Genomic DNA, 21,685 nt, shown 5'->3' with positions numbered 1-21,685 from the left:
TATCCATTTTCCCTGCTCCCTTCCACACTTCAAGTCTAATTTGCTTTCAGTCATCCGTAGAACAACTGCTCAACTCAGTGAGGCATTATACAGAGACCCCTAAGCTGCCGCAGACCACATCAGCTCCAGAACTTAAAGGAAACATAGGCATTTGAGCAGTTTTGCACCTGGAGCAGTACAGTGATGGACGGGATCGATTGGCCTGAGCGCAGTGCTACGTTAAAGCTGCCATTTTCGTTTTGGGAGCTGGGCTGTTGGTGCTGTGTTGTGGTGCACTGTGACATCTAATGTACCAGGATGCTCCAAGTAATCTCTTGAGTCTCGTTCGCTTGCAGTGTAAAGTCATGAAGATATGCCCGAAGATATCTAAATAATTACCAGACTTTAGCCACAGGAGATGTTTTGTAAGTGTTCTGAGCAGAATCAGATTTTTTTAAGGTATTAGAGTGCAAAACAAGTATTGCTTGTTCTATATTCGCATGCTTAGAAATCTATTAAGTAAATCACTTTTACTTTGCTCAGTATATTTCACGTGCAAGAAGAGTGACAAAGCATGTGCTGTATTGAAGAAGCCTAGAAGTGTACCTAGATCACCAGAGGAACTCGGAAGGACAGAGGAAGGACAAACAAATTCTGTTACTCTCTGAAGAGAGTAACATGGAGAATCTCAGAGGGCACTTAGAAAGTAATAGTCCCTTTTGCAGCTGTTTGAGTGCTAACTCCTGAGTGTTTCTGTGGATTGCAAATCACCTTCCCTGCTTCGTCCATATCTGTCCTTTTGTGTGCAAACTTAATGATATAATGGAATAAGAAGGTCCTGTTGCTGGCCTGTGAAGGGAATTAATGTTCATCTCTTCAGAAGTCTTGCAACTGGTCTGGACTAATTGCAAAATCAGTCAGATAAGAAATTAAGAGTTACTCTTTCCTAGGCTTTTCCTTACCCCTATCCCTTCACCAGGCTAGGGCTGCTAAAGGTTTATTTCAAACACAGAAAACTGGTGAAAAGCATAGGTTAGGTTGGAAAGATTGAAGGCCGGGAAGAGAGAGAAGTATCTGTGAACCCCTGCTGATTCAAGAAGGAACTCATTCTTTAGAGGATTTGTCATACTAAAAAGGATTGAAAGAGAGGTTTGCCTGCATCCTCTCTTATGTGGTCCATCTTTAGAGCTCGGAAAAGAGGTTTAAATTCAGTCTGAAAAAGCAGTGCATTGTTGCAAACACTGTGCAGATATGTAAGTATTTATTGATCATTTGCTAAATCTTACCATGCTTCGATGGAACTACCACATCTCTTAGGCTCAGTTAAAGTGCTCTCATAAAGTCAAGAAGCTAGATTTGATTTTTTTGCTGTTAATCAGCAGGAGAAAAAATATGTTAGAAGGAGAAAGTGAAGACTTTCAGACTCTTCTGGCACCCCATAAAATTGGGGGGTTGGAGAGCAGGAAAGCAGCTGCAGAGTCAAGTCACCATTAAGTACCTGCTGAGCAATGAGCTTATTTCCCTGTCTCCTGTGGAAGTATCCTGAAGGTTTTCTGTTCCCACTGTTAGCTCCCAGAGTTAGGGCTGAGAATGGTGCTGCTATTTATGGTGTGTTTGTTTTTATAACTTTGTGCTTGTTTTGTTTTGCACTGTAATAAATACAGTTGCAGGCCTTGATAATAAATACATAATAAATACAGTAATAGGCCTTTTCCCTATTTATTCATAGTCAGTGAAGGTGTAGTTGCTTTAAAGGTACCAAAGGTTAGTGTTAGCCTGAAGATTTGTCTCTAGGCACATTAAAGTAAGAGAAGTATTATAGCCCTGTCAAGAGGAAGGGTGTCTGCCTCTCCACAGTTAAAGCGAACAGACATTGTTGGTAGCAGAATGTGAATGTAAAGAACAACCTTGTTTGTCACAGCCTAATCAGCACTTGTGGGTGACATCCCTGACAATATTGCTGCCGGTTAAGTAGTTTTAATGCCACCTTTTCCTTGGTTTCTACTGTGAGGAGTTTTTATTGTTCTTCGGGAGTTGACCTGCTGCATATGACTTCAGAATTTCGCCAAATCTTTTCTCTTACTTTATCCTTTAGCCATTTTTTGAGTAATTCAAGCATAGATTGTTTTACATGCATGCTACCACGTGCCTGGGGTTTTCTTTGCTAAGTGTAGTCAGGATTTCCATAAATAAAGTATGGGTAAAACTTATGCACGTAAGCGTTTAGGTAACTCACTTTTGGCTATTAACTCTTAAAGTTGCTTGGCACCAGATTTGACTCATTAAAATATTTTAGGGACAATTTAGTATTCACTGTCTGGTACCACCCAGATAAAAAGCAGTCCTTTGTTCAAATACCAAATGGTTGTTTGGCTCATTTCTTTTGTTCAGTGTTCAGGATTGCTTATGCTGCCAGATGACTGCCCACGTGTAGCTTTCTTCCCTATGTATTTACCGAGTGGCATCCTCACATGAAGAACGACGGTGTTGAGTGATGAGGAAACGGCTGCACTCGGAAACGGAGCGTGGCGTATCATTACCCACCACTGTGGCGAATACTCCCGCTCTGAACGGTGCAATGCTGTGAGGATGAGCCAGTTCAACTCCAGGTAGAGCCCACCTGCATTAGCCTGGCACTGCGCGCAGGCCGGTGAGCTCACCAGAGTTGACTAAGTTGGATTTGTGAGTTCAGGATCAGACCTGCGCAGCTGTGAGGGGATGGTATGTGTGTCCTGCGTGTTTGGATATGCTACTAGTGTGTACGCAAACCTGCCAGGCCCCATCTCTCCGCAGCATGCTGCCACGCAAGAGCTTAAGACAGAACCGGTTACATCTGTTTGGGGAGATTTACTCTAAGTACAAGACCGCATGGGAAAAGCATTACTAAGCTAGGAGCAGAGACGTGCGTGCAATGTTCTAACGCAGAACATAAGTATAACCATAGCCATAACCCTGAAATGCAAATGTCGTTCCATCAGAATGGGTAAAGCTTGCTTTACCTCCATCTTCAGGTAGAGGTATTTGAACGTGTCTCTATATTACACCTGTGTTAAGAACAGGCAAGGGTATTTTTAAACACGAACATGGTCATGTTATACTAACAGTTTGAAACATGACTCTTTGGAATAAACATGCTGAACAGAACAGGTTTACAAAGGGCTAGATCTTTGGTGGTTGATTTCATTAAATTTCTCATGAGTCTTTTAATTGTCTTTAATGGCATTTGAATGAGGCCAAATATGTAAAGTTAGGAAATTAGTTAGAAAAAGCTGAGTACACTTTTTTCGCCTTTTTTTTTATGTCTTCTGTTGTAGCTTTCCAAGTTTTTTGACCTGTAGCTTTAACACAAGAAATACGTATCTAGTGTCCTATTGTTCTTTCCAAGTTCTTAATTCTTTCTGTGTGCTCACTGAGCATTCCCTTGATGTACAGCTGCTGCCATGGTCTTAGATCTCAGACCAGAAGGAAGTGCAAAAAGTGCTTCTCCAAAAATTTTTCCCAAGTCAGTAAAAAGGACACAGGTAATCATACTCTAGATATTTTTCTACATTCGTAGATGTTCACAACCTTCCATAAATAGTCCAATAATCACTTTCTAACAATGAATGTGAGTGTTTGACTATCCCAATGTGAATGTGAATATTAGGCTATCCCAAAAATAGTTTAGTGAGTCAAATCTAGTGACAACTGACTTTAACAGTTATGGGTCAAATCTGTTTACTGAAATAAGAACAACTGAAGGGCAGGCCAATGAACATAGGTAATTGTCTCAAATGGCTAGGTAGTTGAATATTACAAAGTGTTATATGTTTATATTTGCCACCTTTCCTTCTTTTTGCAGAGGCATTCTATGCTGAGGAAAAAGAAGAAACTAAAATGGGATTGGGAAAAAACTATTGTTACCGATACGTCTCCAACAATGACTTTAGTATTATGTTGCAATCCAATAGTTTTTAAAAACATGGTTTTTTCTTCCTTCCAATAAGTTCCACATTATTCTGCTGGTTATTCATGCACCTCTGTTATCATCAGTATAAGGCAAATAAACATGTCTGCTTGCATAGTGGCTCATCAAGAAAATAATGTGAAAGAGGAAGGGCTTGCAGTTGCAGAGGTCCAGGCAGGAATACCCATATGAGCTCTGAAATGTTCTGCCAATCCACCCAGACTGGTGATGGACTACATACAAGTCAGTATTCCTGTCTATATGTCTGTGGCACTGCAGCTGAAAACAAGTTATCTGCTGGTTCTGAAGAATATGCTTGAAATTCCTGCTCCAAAATGAGCCAGGGGGGCTTGAGGACAGCACCATCATTATGGCAGTCTTCTCCAGCTGCATGGGAGAAGAGGCTCCTGATAAAACGTACTGTCAGTTAATACCACAGTTCCTGGCCCTGGAACTGACTTTTAAAGGGGGCCCAGGAGCAGCGTAAGTGGGCACAGCTAGGCTGACCATAGGACTTTGTATTTTTCTGTTTTGAAGTGCCACAAAATTCAGCTCTACACATCAAAATAAATTAGGCCAATGAAAAGAAAGAAGAAATTAAAACAATCGCCGATTGTTATACTAATACCTTCAGGTATCTTTCCTGTTAGGAGAAGGACTCTGCTCTTACAGCAAAACGGGGAGAGAGGATTTGCCCTTCAAGTCAACAAAAAGTCTATTGCTTTAATTCCTTATTGCTGCCTTTTTTTGGCCTTCAGCATCAGTCACAGTGTTTACCAGTCAAAGTCCCAAACCATACAGCAAATATCAATTCAAGAGCTACTTAATCTATGGAAAAGTAACTGAGACTGTCTTTGTATTTGACTGAAGCACTGTGGGGAACTAAGAACTGGATTGACAAATTAGACAAAAGATATTACTAATCCTATTCACTGTATACTGTTAAATATGTATGAAGAGGATTTATAACCAGTTCCTGAGGAGTTACTTTATCATCAGTTTCATTTGTAAAGAAAAAAAAAAAAGTCGAACTATTTTGCATTAGACTTTTTCCCCGTGTTTTGCTTCCAGAGTGTGCTTACCTGCACCCTGTCTTCTGTTGAGAAAGAATGACTTGCTAGGGATCTGCCAAGGAGTAGTTTATTGACTCTCTGATTATCTTAGCGGGGCTCTCGTGGTAACTTTCAGTATCACCCATTTCTCATTTTATTCAGCTGCCCAATTGTCCGCTTACTCATATGATCTTGAAATAAAAGAGCTTTTGGCTCAAGAGTGTTAAATTAAGCAGCGGCAAAACTCAGACAGACTTCTGTTGTTACATGGTTTGATCAAATACTGCAGTGTTGTAAGCACTCGCTTCAGTTTAACATCTAAATTACTAAGAAAAAGAACAGTTGCTGTAAGATGCAGGTGCTTACGAATGTGTTTGTGAAGAAGGAGAGAAAGCAATCAGGAGGTATGACCTGCTGGTTTTAGATCGCTTCTGGGCTTATCCTGCAATCCTCGCTCTGGCAAAACAACAATTGAAGTAATTCAGAACTGCTTTAAAAAAGGAGTAAAAAATCTTGTTCTGAGCCAAAGCCCACTGAAGATAACAGAAAGACTTTTTTTGTTTATTTTGAGGATTTGCTCCATGCTCTGCATTTTATAAACAGACAAAAAGAAAGGCCTGTTTCTACAGATGAACCTAAGGGACTTAAAAATCAAAGTCTCGTTGAAAGTCAGTGGAACCTAAGTTTCTGAATATTTTTGAACCTTTAATACGAGTGAACTCACTATTCCATTCCACCTGAAATGCTTAGAACTGCTTTTATCATTACATATTCCAGCAAAATTTAAATTGGTACCTGCCACAAAGTTCGGTAATGCAAACACATTATTGGAATGATGCAAACACATTATCGTAAAACAGAATTATTTTTTTCCTTCCCCAAATCAATCATCAAACCAGAAGTAATTTAATTCCTAGCAAGCAACCCCTACTTGTTTCATCTCAAAGAAAATTAGTGTTATATACATTGTTGCCAAAACAGTCCACCGTTTTGCATACTTCTCAGAGGCTTTTCCCCGAAAACCAACAGAACATTAAATTTCAAGACCAGATTTCTTTGGAGCTGCTCTTTTCTGCCGAGGGAGTATCTCTATTTGAACATATACAAATGAATGAATATGGGTTGTCTTGATGCTACTGTGAGTTGGCTCAAGAAATGAACAGAATACTCTCCTTTTGCCTCTTGAATAGCTTAGCCAAGACTTATTGTAAGCACGGTATATCATCCCTTCATTATGGAATATTGGGAATTATTTAAAGTTTTCTTCCAACCAGGATATCTGTATACACACACTTACGGCTTTCATTGTTGTGTCTCCAAGACATGTGACAACATTTGCAGTTTCTTTTGTTTTCCTGATAATATTTTCATTGCGAAGTTTTTGATAATTTTTCTCTCTCCCTTTTTTGTTTTGTTTGTTTGGGTTTTTTTTCCCTGTGTATTTCTTTTTAGATAGTCTAGCTGAATTAAGTGAAGAATTAAACTATATAATACAGCCTTATTATAGGGAGAGCAAAATGAAGATGATCTGATGAGATAAATCGCTGAAGGTTAATAGCTTTTTTAAAATCAATCTTCCTTACAAAGGAAAAGGGTAAATGGCTTAGTGGATGAAGCCTTGGCCTCTCACCTTTCTGACCATAGTTCAAGTCTAAACTGTGAGGGTCCCGAGTTGCATGCTTTATTGGGCTGAGATCAGTCTCTAGTGGGCAGGAGTCTGTATTACAAGATTCATGGATGTATTTTTCCATACAGGCGGCAGCAGCACGTGAGGCCGATACAGGCTCCTCTGTCATCTCCCGAAGCGCTGAGGCTGACGGACCAAAGTCGGTGTCACCATGAGCAAAGTGTGGGGTCATTCCAGCTTGCAGCCCTCTGCGCTTTGTCCGCCCCCAGTGCTGGGGACGGGGACGGGCTTCCCGAACACCTTACGGCCTTTTGTCAACAGCAAATACAATGGTCTCCATTTAAACAAACAAAAACGAGGTGACTTTTTTCATAATAATTAACGGATTACTAGCGAGCCCTAATAATTATAATTGATCATTTTTCATAGCAAGTTCAGGCAAAGAAATAATTTATCTCAGCTGGTATTCATAAGGAAGGCAAAATTTCAGAGAACAAAATAATTGAAGTGTCAATTAGGAAGTTTAAGTAAAAGTGGGGAAATTAAAAAAAACCCAACATTTCTAGCATAATTTATTAGCATGTTAATCAAGTTTTAATCAGATATTAGTCTGATAATTTATGTATTCCCATCAGTCATGTGCATGAAATGACTATTAAATACGCTTCTTTCTGATTTAGTTTTAATAATATGTTTTAATAGAAAAGCACACTGCATTCTGAGCAGCAACATGAGCAACGCAAACTGTCTACTGAATAAACATACGAGGCACACGCACAAAAAAAAAGCTTTCAGTTAAGGAAGCTGTTGTAAGCGTGATTTTTGTAAGCAAAGATGTGTTCCCTTGGGACCCAACTAAAAGCAGAATTTCTTAATCTAATGGGAAATTTTATTTTCTAAGCCAAAACAATGTAGGAAAAACCTGCTATTTAAATGTGAAAGGAAAGTGTTTTGGTTTGCCTGTTTGGCCTTTGCAGCAAGATACATGGAGCCTTGTGTGAAAGTATTCAGCTGTGTGTCTGTGTATTGTGAGTGTTGTGCATAAGCTTAAAAACAGATATATAAAATGGGTACTTTCACTACTGAAAACACTGGGCATGCTTGTAGTGATTAATAATTACTACGAAAAAATAATTTGAAAGTAATGCGTACGCGAAGACTTAGGAATTGAGTGTATGTTAAAATGTGCATACGTTCATGACACCAGCATAGTCATCCCAGTGATTTTTAATGATTATTGCTTACTGTTAATTCAAAACACCTGCAAGTCCCTTTGTTTTGATCAAAGCACTTTTTCTCCCTTGAGACTGATGGATGGCTTTGTAATTTGTGAGGTAATATGTTAAAGGTCATGAGTTAATGTGTCCTATGGAACTTGCTCTTCTTCTTGCCTTCATTTCCCAAATGGGTGAAGGGAATAGCTTTATTTTTCTGTGGATGTGGAACTCCTGTTCATATGTGCACTGGATGGGTGTGTGCTCACATTTATGCACGTGTTTATGTGTGTGTATCTCAGTGTGTATACATACACACAAATGCACAGAGTCACCTTTAAGACAATTTTATGCAATACTTCTTTTTGTAACAATCTATCGCTGTCTGAATCAAGTATTATTATTATCCTTTTTAAAATTAAACTACCCACAAAACATGCATTTACTTTCAGCTATAGAAAATGCTAATAATGCTTTTAGAATGGTCTTTAAAAAGTCTAATTATATCATTTAAAAACGGAGAGACCAAAGGGCAAGCTAAATTCTCCTAACATAAATCAGACTTTTTTATTTCAATGACTTTAAAAACCTCAAATGCAGTAATTTTAATAGCAATGAAAGAATGAATAAGTCATAACTCCGCCTGATCACATAACTGTCTATAACTGTTATTAAATGCTCCAAAATAAGTGAACTCATTATGTTTCTGCACTGCTTTTAGCTAATCTAAGATTCTGCTCACTTAATCATGCAGAAAAGGCTTTAGCACAGTTTTAGACCCTCAGCAAGGTCACTTCAATGCCTTTTTTTTCTGTTCTGCGCTGATCATTTAAGAACAGCACTTTGACCCGAAACTGATGATCTCTCATATAAGCCTGAATGCTTAACCCCGAAAGGGCTGTGTTTCAGATGTACATTTGCACAGCCTATTGTCATATTTGCTGCAAACTGAGCCAGACTCCCTTTTCAGGGAAGGAGGAAATGCCAATCAGAATTTGTAGATGTCATGTACGTGATGAAAGTACATTTTATGATACCTTCAGAGACCGAAGTAGCGATTCTTAGAACACATGCTCCTGCTATGAACTCTTTAATGAGTTCTAATTGGCTCGAGAGGCGTGGCAATTAAATGCTGTTTTTTACTATACGTTCTGTCAGACAATATATAAATCTTGCATGTAGAGTTTTCCTAGAAATCTAATTCACTTAAGCACGATAACCCATTTAGACGACTCTTGCCCACAGTAAAACTATAAACGCATCCAAAAGCTAGGGAACAAATGTTGCCCCTTCTTCTCTTCACGGTGTCTGTGCCACAAAACAAAGTGCTTTTTAATGCCAGTGAAGCGTCCTCAGAAATCGGGAGTAGAGGCCAAGTCCTACACCACTGTAGCTAATGGAAAAACTCTTTTATTGATTCAGTGGCAGCAGGCTTGGGCTTTGAATCGCAAATGAAGGCTGTAATTCTCAAATGCTGGTGCGCAGGCTGAACTTTACTCATCTGGTTTGTGCTGTTGATAGCAACAGGATGACTTCACCTGAGTAAAGTTAAGGAAAACCTCACCCTACAGGCATTTGTTTCCCGATGTGAGCTTTCCTTTCTCTCCTCGTCCGAGCCCACAGTCAGAGGGAGGCGTAACGCAGCCCTAGCACACATGCAGAGTGGTGATCAGCTCTGCTATAGAGGTAATCGTCATCCAGCACCGCTGTCTTCTCCGCACACGACGAACATAGGTGTTCTTTATGCTGCTATAAGGCTGTTTCAAAAATACTGTCTTTTTTTTCTCCTCCTTCTTTTTTATGCTTTAAAGGGAGAATGCGTTTGGCATGGATGAGGAATCATTCACATATTTCCACCCCCCTCCTTTTCTGAGGCTTAGCGATGCAAAAGCAAAATTTTGTTTTATTACCTTTAATTGCAAATGAGGATAAAAATAAAAGAAAATAAATCCTAAGGAGGGCATTCAGCCAGTTCTACATTGCCCAGTGCAGCTTTTCCAGCTGTCGTGGAATAGCTATAGCTGTGCTTACCTGCTATGGAGAGCAAAGCACTGGTCCCTCGCACTTACCCGGGAAATGAAATTATCTTCTTTTCTACAGATATAAAATATACTTTGCGATTGTATAATTTCTGGCCATTCAATGCTGCCTGGGGTTAGAGTCATAAAATCTGGATTGTAGCTCTATTATGGTTCTTCCCCAGAGACGGCGTCGGTGGGAAGAAACCCTCCCTGCCCCCCGGCCCGGGGATGGGGAATGGGAGCAGTATGCAAAGGCATTTATACTTCATGGCAGCGCATTTGTTCCTCAGACTACTTGAAGAATAGCAAGGACGTGTAAAATGGTGTCATCACTCCCTCAGACTGTGGGATGATGGGTGCATTTACAAAGGGGGGGTGCTTTTCAGCTCTATGGAAAGAGAGTTTCTCTTGTACTGCCATAAATCTTACGGCTATCACTGCTCCTCTGGGCCTTGCATTGGTCATGTCTGTTAGGGAGCTGCAGCCGATTATTTAGAGTCGATCTTAAACCATAAGCTCCTCAAGTCACAGACTATCCAACGTTTCCACTGTACCTAAGCACAACTGGTCCCCGACCTACAGGCACTACTGTAATACGCTTGATGTAAAGGCAGTATAGTAATTCCCAACGTCACATCCAAGCTCTTGGTGCTTTTGCAACACTTCAGGATCCTAAGATAAAAAAAAGCTTTAGGATCGCAGAGTGTTAAAAAATAAAAAAAAAAGGGACATGTATTTCTTGTACAAAATTGTACTTTGGCATACAATAAATGAGTATTGTATTTTCTGGGTAGACCAACATGAGAATTACATTATGAATATTCCACAATAGAGCAGCAGGTTCACCAAAAAAAAAAAAAAAACCAACAAAAAAACCCAACCCAAACCAATAAATAATGGAACAACCCTTCAGCTGGACATAGAAGAACAAAATAATATTATATTTTAATATTGTTTGCTTGAGGACAATTAATATTTAATTAAAATGTAAATTTCGGTTCGTGCTATTTAGATAAATGATTGAGCCTTGAATCGGTGCTCCATTTCTCATTTTAGATAAGAAAGTGTACAAATAGAGGTTTGAGGGAGACAAGCTCAAATATGCCTCAAGAAGAGGAAGGAATTTGCCCACTTCCCTCTGGAGAGGTGCTGTAGTCAGAGCCCCATCTTTCTGTCTCTTTTCTCATGTCCAGTCAGGAACTTCAGAAAACGTGTCTGGTGAATTGTGTAACCAAGGGTCCGTAGGGCCCATTGCAGTTGTTGCGCCCTGTCCCACATTCTGTCTGTGAAATAAGGCCACTGAAGCACTTAAACAAGTCAGATTCATACTGCCCTGTTCTGGGTATGATAAATTATTGTGACACCATGGGACTGCCATTGGGCAGTGCCACAGAATCGCTGCTGCAAGGAGAATCTCTTCCATTTTTCTAAGTCTGTGCTCTCGTCTAAACAGGCTAGCTCTTCACTGGGAAAACAAAATCCAGCTGCTTAGCAGCAAGAAAAGTCACATCTTGGACTGAATAAATAAAAGCTAAATATTACTACTAGAATGGCAAATGAAGAGATTTTCTACAGGCAAGCACAAAGCAAAATCCCATTCTAAGCATTTCAGAGTATAAGCAGTATCCGCATCCAAATCAGAATTGCATAAATATGATCCACATTCTTAATTCACTAAATCTAAATCCCAGAATCTGATGATTGCGTATGTGTGTCATGTGGATGGGGGAGGAGGAATTCTACCACATTGCATCTCCATATTTTGCCGTTGGAGTCCATCTGAGATTTAGAAAATGCTTTAGGGCCAGCCAATGAGCAGTTCTGCAAGCAAAATTACTAAATTCACGTGGTTATGATTTATGAGGACATAACATTATTTATGCATATTTGGGTAAGTGCCATGTATTAGCAATCATGTTTATAACCCCCGATGTTTAGCACATTTTAGCATGAATTATTATGTATGTGAAATACCGTGAAGTTGTTTTAAAATATTATAAAGTATTTCCTCCTAATAAACATGTTTGCAAATATCCAAACTGGCCAGAGAATTAAAGCAGGGTGAGAGTTCTGAAACTGTAAAGTCGGTGTAACTCCAAAAGGAACCATATCAAACTCTAAAACCTCTTTTTTCCCCAGAGCATTGACGAATTATAAAAAGTGAAGCTGGTTAAACTGAAAGCATCACGAAATAAAAATATCCAGCAGTGCAAAATTCTGACCATATAATCAGTTAGCCACTTGTAGCTTTTTTCCTGCTAATTTTGTTCATAGTGTTGGAGCACCAGACCCGCATAGACAGCTTCTAGGGTTTTGGAGGAGAGGCTATGCACGAGTTTTAACTGGTACTTTCCAAATGTGGGTTTTAACAGTAATTCTTTTGATTTACCTTTTCTATCCAAATGTTTTTCACACTGTGCTGGAGCTCAAAGAATTATGGTTTGAAGGCCTTATTTGAAATAGTGAGTCTTATTTAGGATGCAAAGCTACGCAAATTTTAATTTGTATAAAACACATTGGTTTCACATCTGTCAGCAACATAGTACTCGGACATCCATGTTTGCAAATATTTCAAGTGAATTGTAAGCAAATTTGTGCTGATTCAAGGTTTTTCCATGGGAATCACTAAAACGACATTAAACAGATATCTTCGTTGTGGTTCATATTTTGTTTCCCAATAACACTGAAAACAGCTCAGGATCTCCTGTATCCAGTGTAATATGAGCATGAGAATGAAGAAGCCGTTCAGAGCCCCTGACAAATAACTGAGAGAAATTATTGTTCATGTTTGTAGTGTTTTATAATATGATGCCGTACAGTACTCATACCGTTATAGCCCACTGGTATCCAGAACCTTTTAAATCAAATTACAGATAAGCCCAATAGAAAAGTGGCAGTATGCTAAGGTAAGGCAAGCGTGGACAGGGATGCTTGTGGTCCAAATTATTGAGTAGATTTGCAGAGAAAGAGAGATCCAGTGGAGGAAACAGACAAAGGTGGCTGAGAAACACACTGAAGCACACAGAGTTAGAATGGAATAGGTAGACACAGCTTCCTCTCCAGCTACAGAGACACACAATTTAAAACCTGTACAGTACATAGTGTAAATGTATTTGAAAAGTCAGTCAAACTATCAAGAAAAGATAAAAGGAATGTGCTTTCAGTAGTGCCCTGGAGGTTGCTAAGTGTGTGTTCTATCAGCTTCAGTCAGAGAGTGAAATTTTTGGAGGTATCTGGAGGGAGGAGACATTAACCTTTGTATTTACATTAAAAAAAATAAAAATAAAGAGTATCTTTAAAAAGCAAATAAAAATGTGGGTTATGCTAGACAGCAATATTTTGATGAATTCCTATTAATTTAGCTAATTTTATCTAAATCATTGATTAATCTATCAACCTCCTATAAATATTTCTTTCAAAATCACACAGGTGCAGTATGGTGATGCATTGGAGGAGCATTGCACGTTACCTAGTCAAATAATGTGAAATATTTTTTCCAAAACCTGAAATGAGGAGAAATATTCATTTTGTCCCTTTCTAAGTCTATTCCTGTTCAGAGAGGTGGGCTAACCAGCTAGCCCTTCTCTAGCGTGTCTCCTTTGGACAGTAGTTACTCCCACACAGTATTGCTGTCTGTCCTGGTCCTTTCATCAGTCAAGAGTCTAAAAGGGATTTGGAGATCCCTCCATATAGTCAAGATGCTGTAGTACTTAGAAGCAAGTTTGCACTGCTCAGACAGCATAGAAGTCCTCAAAAGTTGGCTTAGTATCACCCCAAGGTCACTTTTGGGATGAAGGAATATTTAACCAGAGTTGACTCTGAGCTCTTGTGTTACCCCTTTGCCTAAATGCCGCTATAAGCAGCATAGCCAGGATGACCTTCTGCCAGGCAGACCAGGCAACAGAAGAGCGCATCCAAAGTATCGTAGCCATTATAACACAGAACAGCTTTTAGTTTGCTTTAATTTGTATTTTGGACTGGACCAATATCTGCACAGCTTTGATTTTGGAGGTATTTAAAGGTGAACTTTAAATCATCTTTTCAAGTTTGACTCCTGGCTTTTCCTCGTCTAAAAAGGAGAGAGAGATTTCCAGTTCTGCTTGCTTTCCTGTAACAAAAAGGATGAGTGGACTCTGCCCTTCAAGCAACCAGTAGTCCTTATATAATGAGTGTACTGGTGACATTTTTAGTCCTGGAAAATAGAGGGAAAATATTTTGATAGCATGGAGTTAGTATAGGATTCTTTTTCCCCCGCTCTGAAAAAGAGAGAGAATAGAAGCAGCAATTTGTCTTATTCAAGCCCATCTTGAATATCATGAAATATCATCAAAACAACTGGCTGATCTTAGTAGACATAAGGAAAAAAAACGAATTATTAATCCAAGACTCTGACCGATGATGATGTCAAATCCACAGCTTTCTAGAATTTGGGATGAGCATTAGAGAAAAAGGGAGCCTAGAGAGTTTTCTATGTTTAGTTTCAAAGCAGACTGCATTTTCTATCTTCCAGTCATTTTATTGAACTTCCACTTAAACTTCTGTATTTCGATAAAACAGAAGTTATTCAAGTACTTGCAACCACAAGAGTGTGAAGAGACCTGAGATCAATGTAGATTTAAACTTTATGTGAAATTTATGAAGACTCATTGACCCAAAATCCAGGTTCTCAGTTTTGAGGCTTACTAAGGGTCTTCACTGAACTCTCTTTCACATTACAGATCGTAGTGGTTTTTCTTCACTAGTTAAGTGACTGGTGCTGTACAGACGATTATTATTTTTCAGATATATATTATTTTTATCTACGTAATTAGTGCGACACAAGGAAAGACAATAAAAGTTTAGCTTGTCCACAGGTAGGGGAAAGTCCATTGAACAGGAATGCTGTTAGTCATGTCTTTTATTACTTTTTTGGGAGAAATGGGAGTGTTCCTATCCCACATCATTATCAAACTAACCATAAATTCTAAATATATTAGTAAAGATCTTCACTGATCATGAAAATATTTCAAGCAGCTTGAAGTATTATGGGTGAAAGTACTGCTGTAATTCTCAACATCTCCTCACCCACCTGTCCCCAAATTCCATGATGATTCAACTACCGGCAGGTGAAAGAATATTTTAGTGTGCTCTCTTCCTCCTAGTCTTACCTGACTTTCACAGTTTGTCCAAGGATGGCCACTTGAGGAAATTGTGATCAAGGCTTTTTTTAACAATATTACCAAGCTTTGAAAGGAACCTATCCGTATGGTTCTTTCTCAGGTGGTCTCTTAAAATCTGTATACTCATCTTACAGAGGACCTTAATTCATCCTCTGGGATATTTTTACTTACTTCAGTTCTTGCAATATACCCACTCTTTTGGATGAGTTTACCAGAGTAGACAGAAGAAGCTATTTAATTCTGAAATGTGTCATTGATTTTTTTTATGGATAGGGTGTGATTTCTAAGTCAAGAGCCGTTTTCACAGATGTAGAATCTTGTCAAAGGGCTATTTTACTTCACAGCAAACACACTTCTCTCTGCTGCTGTGGTCAGAGTGCTACCAGACTTTAATTTAGGCCCTACAGTGGATAATCATATTCAAGTGGATAAAAGGAACCCACGAGATATTCCAGGTCAACCAGGATGGCGATGTCCTGTCTCTTTGGCAATAGTGGCCCTCTTACATCTGTGTCAGGAGAGGTCATGCTTACTGTCACCACAACTTAAAACACGGTAAACAAAAGATCAATATATTCTACTATGAATAAACCGTGCTTTTTGAAACAAAGTTCAATTTCTTTGTTTTATATTCAGCTGAGTTGTTAGAGGAAGTGACCAACAGGACGTCACACAGCCCATGCTGTGAACCAGATTCACAGAACATTATTCTATGTGTGCCTTGCAGACAAAGGTGCTAACCTAAGGAAGAGGTCTCTGACATGTGCTGTGCTGTGCTCTCAAAGGAAAGGGAGCATCAAAAAATTCCTGTGAGAATTTCTCCTTGCTTTCCTACTAGCAGATTTTTAGCAAAGCATACTGTTTGGCAGATATTTGTGACAAAAATCACGCACAAGGATTCGCATTAATTGGTAGAAACTAATTGCTTCTCTATCCAGATGTTTTAGATAGCATCAGTTATTTTTAGCAACTGCTGAGGATGTAAAACTCTCCTTTTCTTCCTCTCCTCACCCCTTCCCTTTTGTAGGAGAAAGGCCAGCTCCCCTTACATGTCCATTGCTTGTTAAACCCATTCATGCTGCTAGGCTTGGCTAGTGTCCTTAGACATAATATCTTAATGTACATATGTTTTTAAGCAATGACTTGCCTATCTTAATAACATCACTAACTCGATTCGTTCTTAGGAATATATGGAGGCCAAATATTGCAGCAATAGAAAATGGAATTAAAAACAAGGAGCCAGGACTATGTTTCATTGTTAGCTTAAGGAAGTGCTGGTTTTGTCATGCTTTTTCCTACTCCCTCCCCACCTCACCAGAATTGTCAGTGCTGTTTCAGAACAGTATAAGTAGTCCCTTTGTGAGAGACTAATGATCTTTTTGTTAATTTTGAAACTTACCAGGAGTTAAGCAATTTGTGGATGCACATGAGCATCTGCTGATAAGATCAATCAGTTGTTTCCAATGAAGTCCACTGTAGGGCAACCAAGATGATTATGGGACTGGAGCACCTCCCTTATGAGGAAAGGCTGAAAGAGCTGGGACTCTTTAGCCTGGAGAAGAGAAAGTTGAGGGGGGACCTGATTAACATTTACAAGTATCTAAAGGGTGGGTTGAAGGAGGACGGAGCCAGGCTCTTTTCAATGGTTCCCAGCGACAGGACAAGGGGCAATGGGCACAAGCTAGAACATAGGAAGTTCCGTTCAAATGCACGGAAAAACTTCTTTACAGTGAGGGTGACAGAGCACTGGCACAGGCTGCCCAGGAAGGTTGTGGAGTCCCCTACTCTGGAGATTTTCAAGACTCGCCTGGATGCAGCCCTGAGAGATGTGCTTTAGGTAATCCTGCTCTAGCAGGGGAGTTGGACTAGATGATCTCTAGAGGTCCCTTCCAACTCTGAAGATTCCGTGATTCCGTGATTCCGTGATTCCGTAGCTTTATGCCATGTTTAATCATTATTCCTGTTTTGCAAGAATATCAATAAAATGTGTTGTAATGTTTAAATAAAAGGCATTCAGAGCCAAATCATCAGTGGAAGCACATTTAGAAAGATGTCAACCTACTTTTATGCTGGTGATAGGAGCAATCCACTCAAACCAGAGGCAAATGGCTAGCAAGTTGGAGTATTTACAAACGCCTTGGATATTTTAACATTCGCACTCTTTCTACCTGCCACAGCAGATTTGAACTAGATATTCCAGCTGCTGTCAGATCCAAAACCAAGAGTGTCCTTCATCACAAGCACCCCTACCAGGAATCCTTGGCAATATATTCCCATCTTTCCCATGTATTCTCTGTCCTGTAGCTTGCAATTAGTTGGTAGAGTAGAAAAGGAAGGACTGGGGAATGATAGAAGTGCTGATGCTTTTCCTTGCTTGGTGGAGTGTGAGGGTCTTTAGAGGCAAGTTGGATGTCAAAAATGGAGACAACCCCTCCCTTGCTTAAAGAAACTAAAAAAACCTCTAGGAGAGGGTGTGCGTGTTCAGCTTTGGGCATATAATTATGTAATAGGCTACAATGATGAGTAACAGTTTGTATTTCAGTGTACAATGTTTGGAGTACAATGATAGAAAATGCTTTTTTTGTCATTCCCATCCTGAACCATCACCTTCACCTACACAGCTTTGCATTTCATGTAGCCGTACTGATTAGGCAGCGTTTTCTTCCTGCTTTAAGTAGTCATTGTAACAGCCTAATGAATAACATCTAAATTAGGCCTATTGCTCTTTTTTATACTCATAGGTTCTGAGGATCCTTAATTTTGGGGGTTCTGAGAGGATCCTTATTTTCAACCAAAACAAGTTTGACTAAAGTACTTTTGTAAACACTCCAACAATTTTGCTACTTTTGACACATATCAGCAGAACCTTTTGCTGTTGGCAAACTATCATTTAATGAAACATCGGGAAACATGCTATAACATTCATCTAAATGAATCTCTCATGCCTAAATGGGTAATATTGAAACACAAATATTTTTGTGTTTGGGAGAGTTTCCCTCGAGAGAAGCATACATAAAATGGAAGCTGTGTGAGTAATGAGTGACAGTTTCTTAAAGGTTAATATTTTCTTTAATCTATTTCCATAACAGGAGAAGAGAAGAAAATACTGTGCTAAGCATAAGGTGTGCTTTTGGGATTAGAGAAACAATCTCTGCTAGTATGTATATCTCAGACCATAGGGAACAATACGCACACCACAAACACATTTTTATTTCGTTTAATCAAATATAGAAGTGTCTTAAATATTTTTTCCATGTTATTAAAAGGATTGAGGATTCCTTAGACTTTCTCTTTTTTCCTTTTTTTTCTTAAAAAGAAAAGTAAAACTGCCCTTAATGCTGGACTAGACTCTGTGATTGTCATGTAAGGTAATGAAACCATTAAATGCACAGTATTAAGAAGAGACGAGATGCAATTAGCCAAGAAATTACTCTGATCTCAGTGACATTTTCAAAAAATCATAATACAATATACATTGCAGGACATGATTGACAGTCTAATCCAGTTTTGATGGAACATAGTCCACATACTGAGAGTAAAGCAGTACACGGCCAGATAAAGCTCACAGCTGTGAATCCCTGATATGTCCTTACAGTCTTGTCACCCAGGAAATTCCTCAGGTTTAAAAGATGATGAAAGTATCGACCATTAATGACAGGATCATCTCCTACCCTGAAATAAAATGTACTAATCCCTTTTGCTAGGTCTATGAATTCCTAATATAAATTATATAAACTGTAGTAATTCATCTCTGTTAGCACAGTTGTGTTTGGAAATTGTACAGCAGTCTTTGCCCTATTTGAAATGCTAGATGAAAGCAAGACATGTTCGTTTAAGCTGCAGCATAAAGTAATTTAACACAGGGGACAGAATAACTTCTGGATAATGAGCAGTAGATATGTAAAAGAAGGAAGTTCTGAAGTTCTAAAGTGGCCTGATGGATTTATGCCTGATCTTAGAAAGAGGCCAAAAATGTAAATATAGGAAGTATGGCTAAATGCAGGTGCTTTGTTAGACATTTGTAAGATGATTTAATGATTGAGTCATACAGAATACATGCTCTGACTTCAAAGAGGCATACAATGGTCATTTATGTCTTACAAATAATTTGGATGGTAACCTATCCATCATTTTAAAATACAGTAATGTGGATCATACTGGATTATACCGCAAGGAAAAAAAAAAGTTAAAAATGAATTTGAAGTGACATTAAAAACACATTTAAATTTCTGTAATCCATTTTTGATAATACATAGGCTGCACATATCTATCAAGCTGGACTTGCAGCCTTGTGCTCTTATGTCATTGACACCTGCAACATCACGTAGACAAACAGTCATTGATGAAGTCAGATAGTTAGCCTTCTAAAGGACGTTCGCGGCATCTGCAAATAATGCAAAGCACGAGAGTTGCCTCTTGAATATTTTTCACACAAGTAATGACAGTACAAAACATGCAAGGTTATTAAAAGAAATATCAGGGATGCATGGATGTAAAGTAAAAGCGTTTGATAAAATATATGTGTGTGTACTGTGCTTGTGCATAAAATTAAGAGTAAATACAGCACAGAGAGAATATTGTTAATAAATAATATTTACACTTCGAAAACCCATGTTTATTGGAGAGGTAACTGTTCAAAAGTATTCTGTGTTTCATAGCCTTTCTGTATTTTGAATCTGGTGGAAGTCTGCAGTGGAAATCATTGTATTGCACACGCACACAAAGCAAAGCCTAATGTTATTCAGTGCTCTGAGAACACTTTAGGAGGCAGAACAAGGGAGAGTCAATTCTTTTATGTCTGACTAGCATCGCTTTTGCCAGTTATGTTCAGAATCATTGTAGTAAGATCAAAAGCTAACAGTATACATAAATTCCCACAACTTGTGGGATTAAAGATATCCCACAGGTATGATGGGTTACAACTGATTCAAACTCTTCAAATTTCAGCAGGTTGCAGCATAGCTTGAAATATGAGCCAACCCACAACTGATGGCATGCCATTCTGCAGTCACCTCAAAGAACCCAAAAAAACCCCAAAAAGCAGCAGAGGTCTATTTTGTATTAGTCATTTGAAATGTTCAAATACAAATTTGATAGATAATGTCAGACCAAAAAACAGAAGTCAACTTTGAACATCTACCCTAGCTTACATGCGAGGAGGCGAATAATGGATTATGCCACTTTCTGAGTCAGACTTAAAGAAATACTACATTTCCATCCTGAGGATTTGATTTATTCAAGATGGGTGGTACTGGAGATGAATATGACTGGGTTTGTAAGAAGCTTATATTAAATTCAGGGTTTTGTTTGTGCGCTTTTTTTTTTTTACCAGCAATTGCTATTTAATACTAAATTCTGTTTAAATGATGTTTGAATCCCACGTAGCTCTGGATAATTTTCATTTGTCTATGTTCTATTTATACCACTCAACATAGACATATTTTTTATGATCTTATCTAAAAACGTCTTGAACATTTGGAAATACTATTGACGTAAGGCAGAATTAGAAAGCACAAAATACAGCATTTAATGACAAGATTTTCTTGCAGTAGTGTACATACAAGCATACAGTTTAGATTACTATCATAACTAATAAATTGCAGTGCTGATAAGAAAATACAAGAAAAAGAACGCTTCCTAAATTAGCAGCCTGAAGCTGGCAATGTGACAAGTACCTTTGATTTCATTAAATTTGGTAGTAATCAAGAGCCTCAGCCACTCTTAGAAGGAGCGCTGCACCCCGCAGCATCTGATCTCCAGCCAGAAATACTGTAAGAAGTTAGGAAAGTGTATTATAAAGCAGGGCTGATTCTACTGCTGCACAATATCTTCCATAAGCTTTCCAAGAATTACTTCTTAAAACTCAGTGAGGCCTCCTCGGGGAAGATTTTTCCTTTCCTGTTCCGAGTCAGATACGGTGCAATCTTTACTCACTGTTATAAATTAGCGTTGGATGTATCTTGCCTACACAGCTTCATGTCACTAGGCTCTGTCTTTCCTCTTTTTAAAAAATGAACAAAAAATGGAAGTATATTTCATTCAAAATCGGGTAAAACGGAAAGAACAGCTGTTTTTCAAGAGCTAGTTTGTTCTCATAATATGGGTTCTCCCAAGTAGAGAGGCAAAAGAATGAACAAGAATGTTTTGTGGGTTTGTATAGTAAGTATTTTTCTATTCAACAATGGTAAAGTTGTATTCTTTGTTTTTAAGTATGACTGTCTTTATTTTAGGTAACTGAAGATTATTGGCCCAAATTGTTTCAAATTGGGTTTGATTACCTATGCTCTAATCTCTAGATGAACAGAGACTCAGAATTGTCTTTTCCTTTTCCCATGTGCACAATGTGATCGTGGTTTGCTATTTTTATTATTACTTAGGGAATATAATAAAAGAAGATGACTTCAATTTTAACTGTTTTAAAAGTAAACAAATATGTTGAGCTTTTTAAAAATAACAAATACATTGACATTTTTGGATGTCTTCCTAGGTTTCAGTACTTTGCCATTTATATTCAATTTTTAGGCAATCAGCTTCAATTTTGGCATAGTAATTTATTAGAGAACCCAGATTCGTTCGAGAAAAATCAAAACTGATGATGCCAGCAGGCTCAACGTGAGAGTATAATGCAAATGCTGTTACTTTGCAGTGTGAGTGTTTAAAGGAAGGGAAGAGGAAGATTCTACTGAA

The sequence above is a fragment of the Larus michahellis genome, chromosome 4 (assembly GCF_964199755.1).
Source record: "Larus michahellis chromosome 4, bLarMic1.1, whole genome shotgun sequence".
Classification (NCBI taxonomy): Eukaryota; Metazoa; Chordata; class Aves; order Charadriiformes; family Laridae; genus Larus; species Larus michahellis.
The sequence above is the reverse complement of the archived record's forward strand: the minus strand, read 5'-3'. Positions refer to the sequence as shown.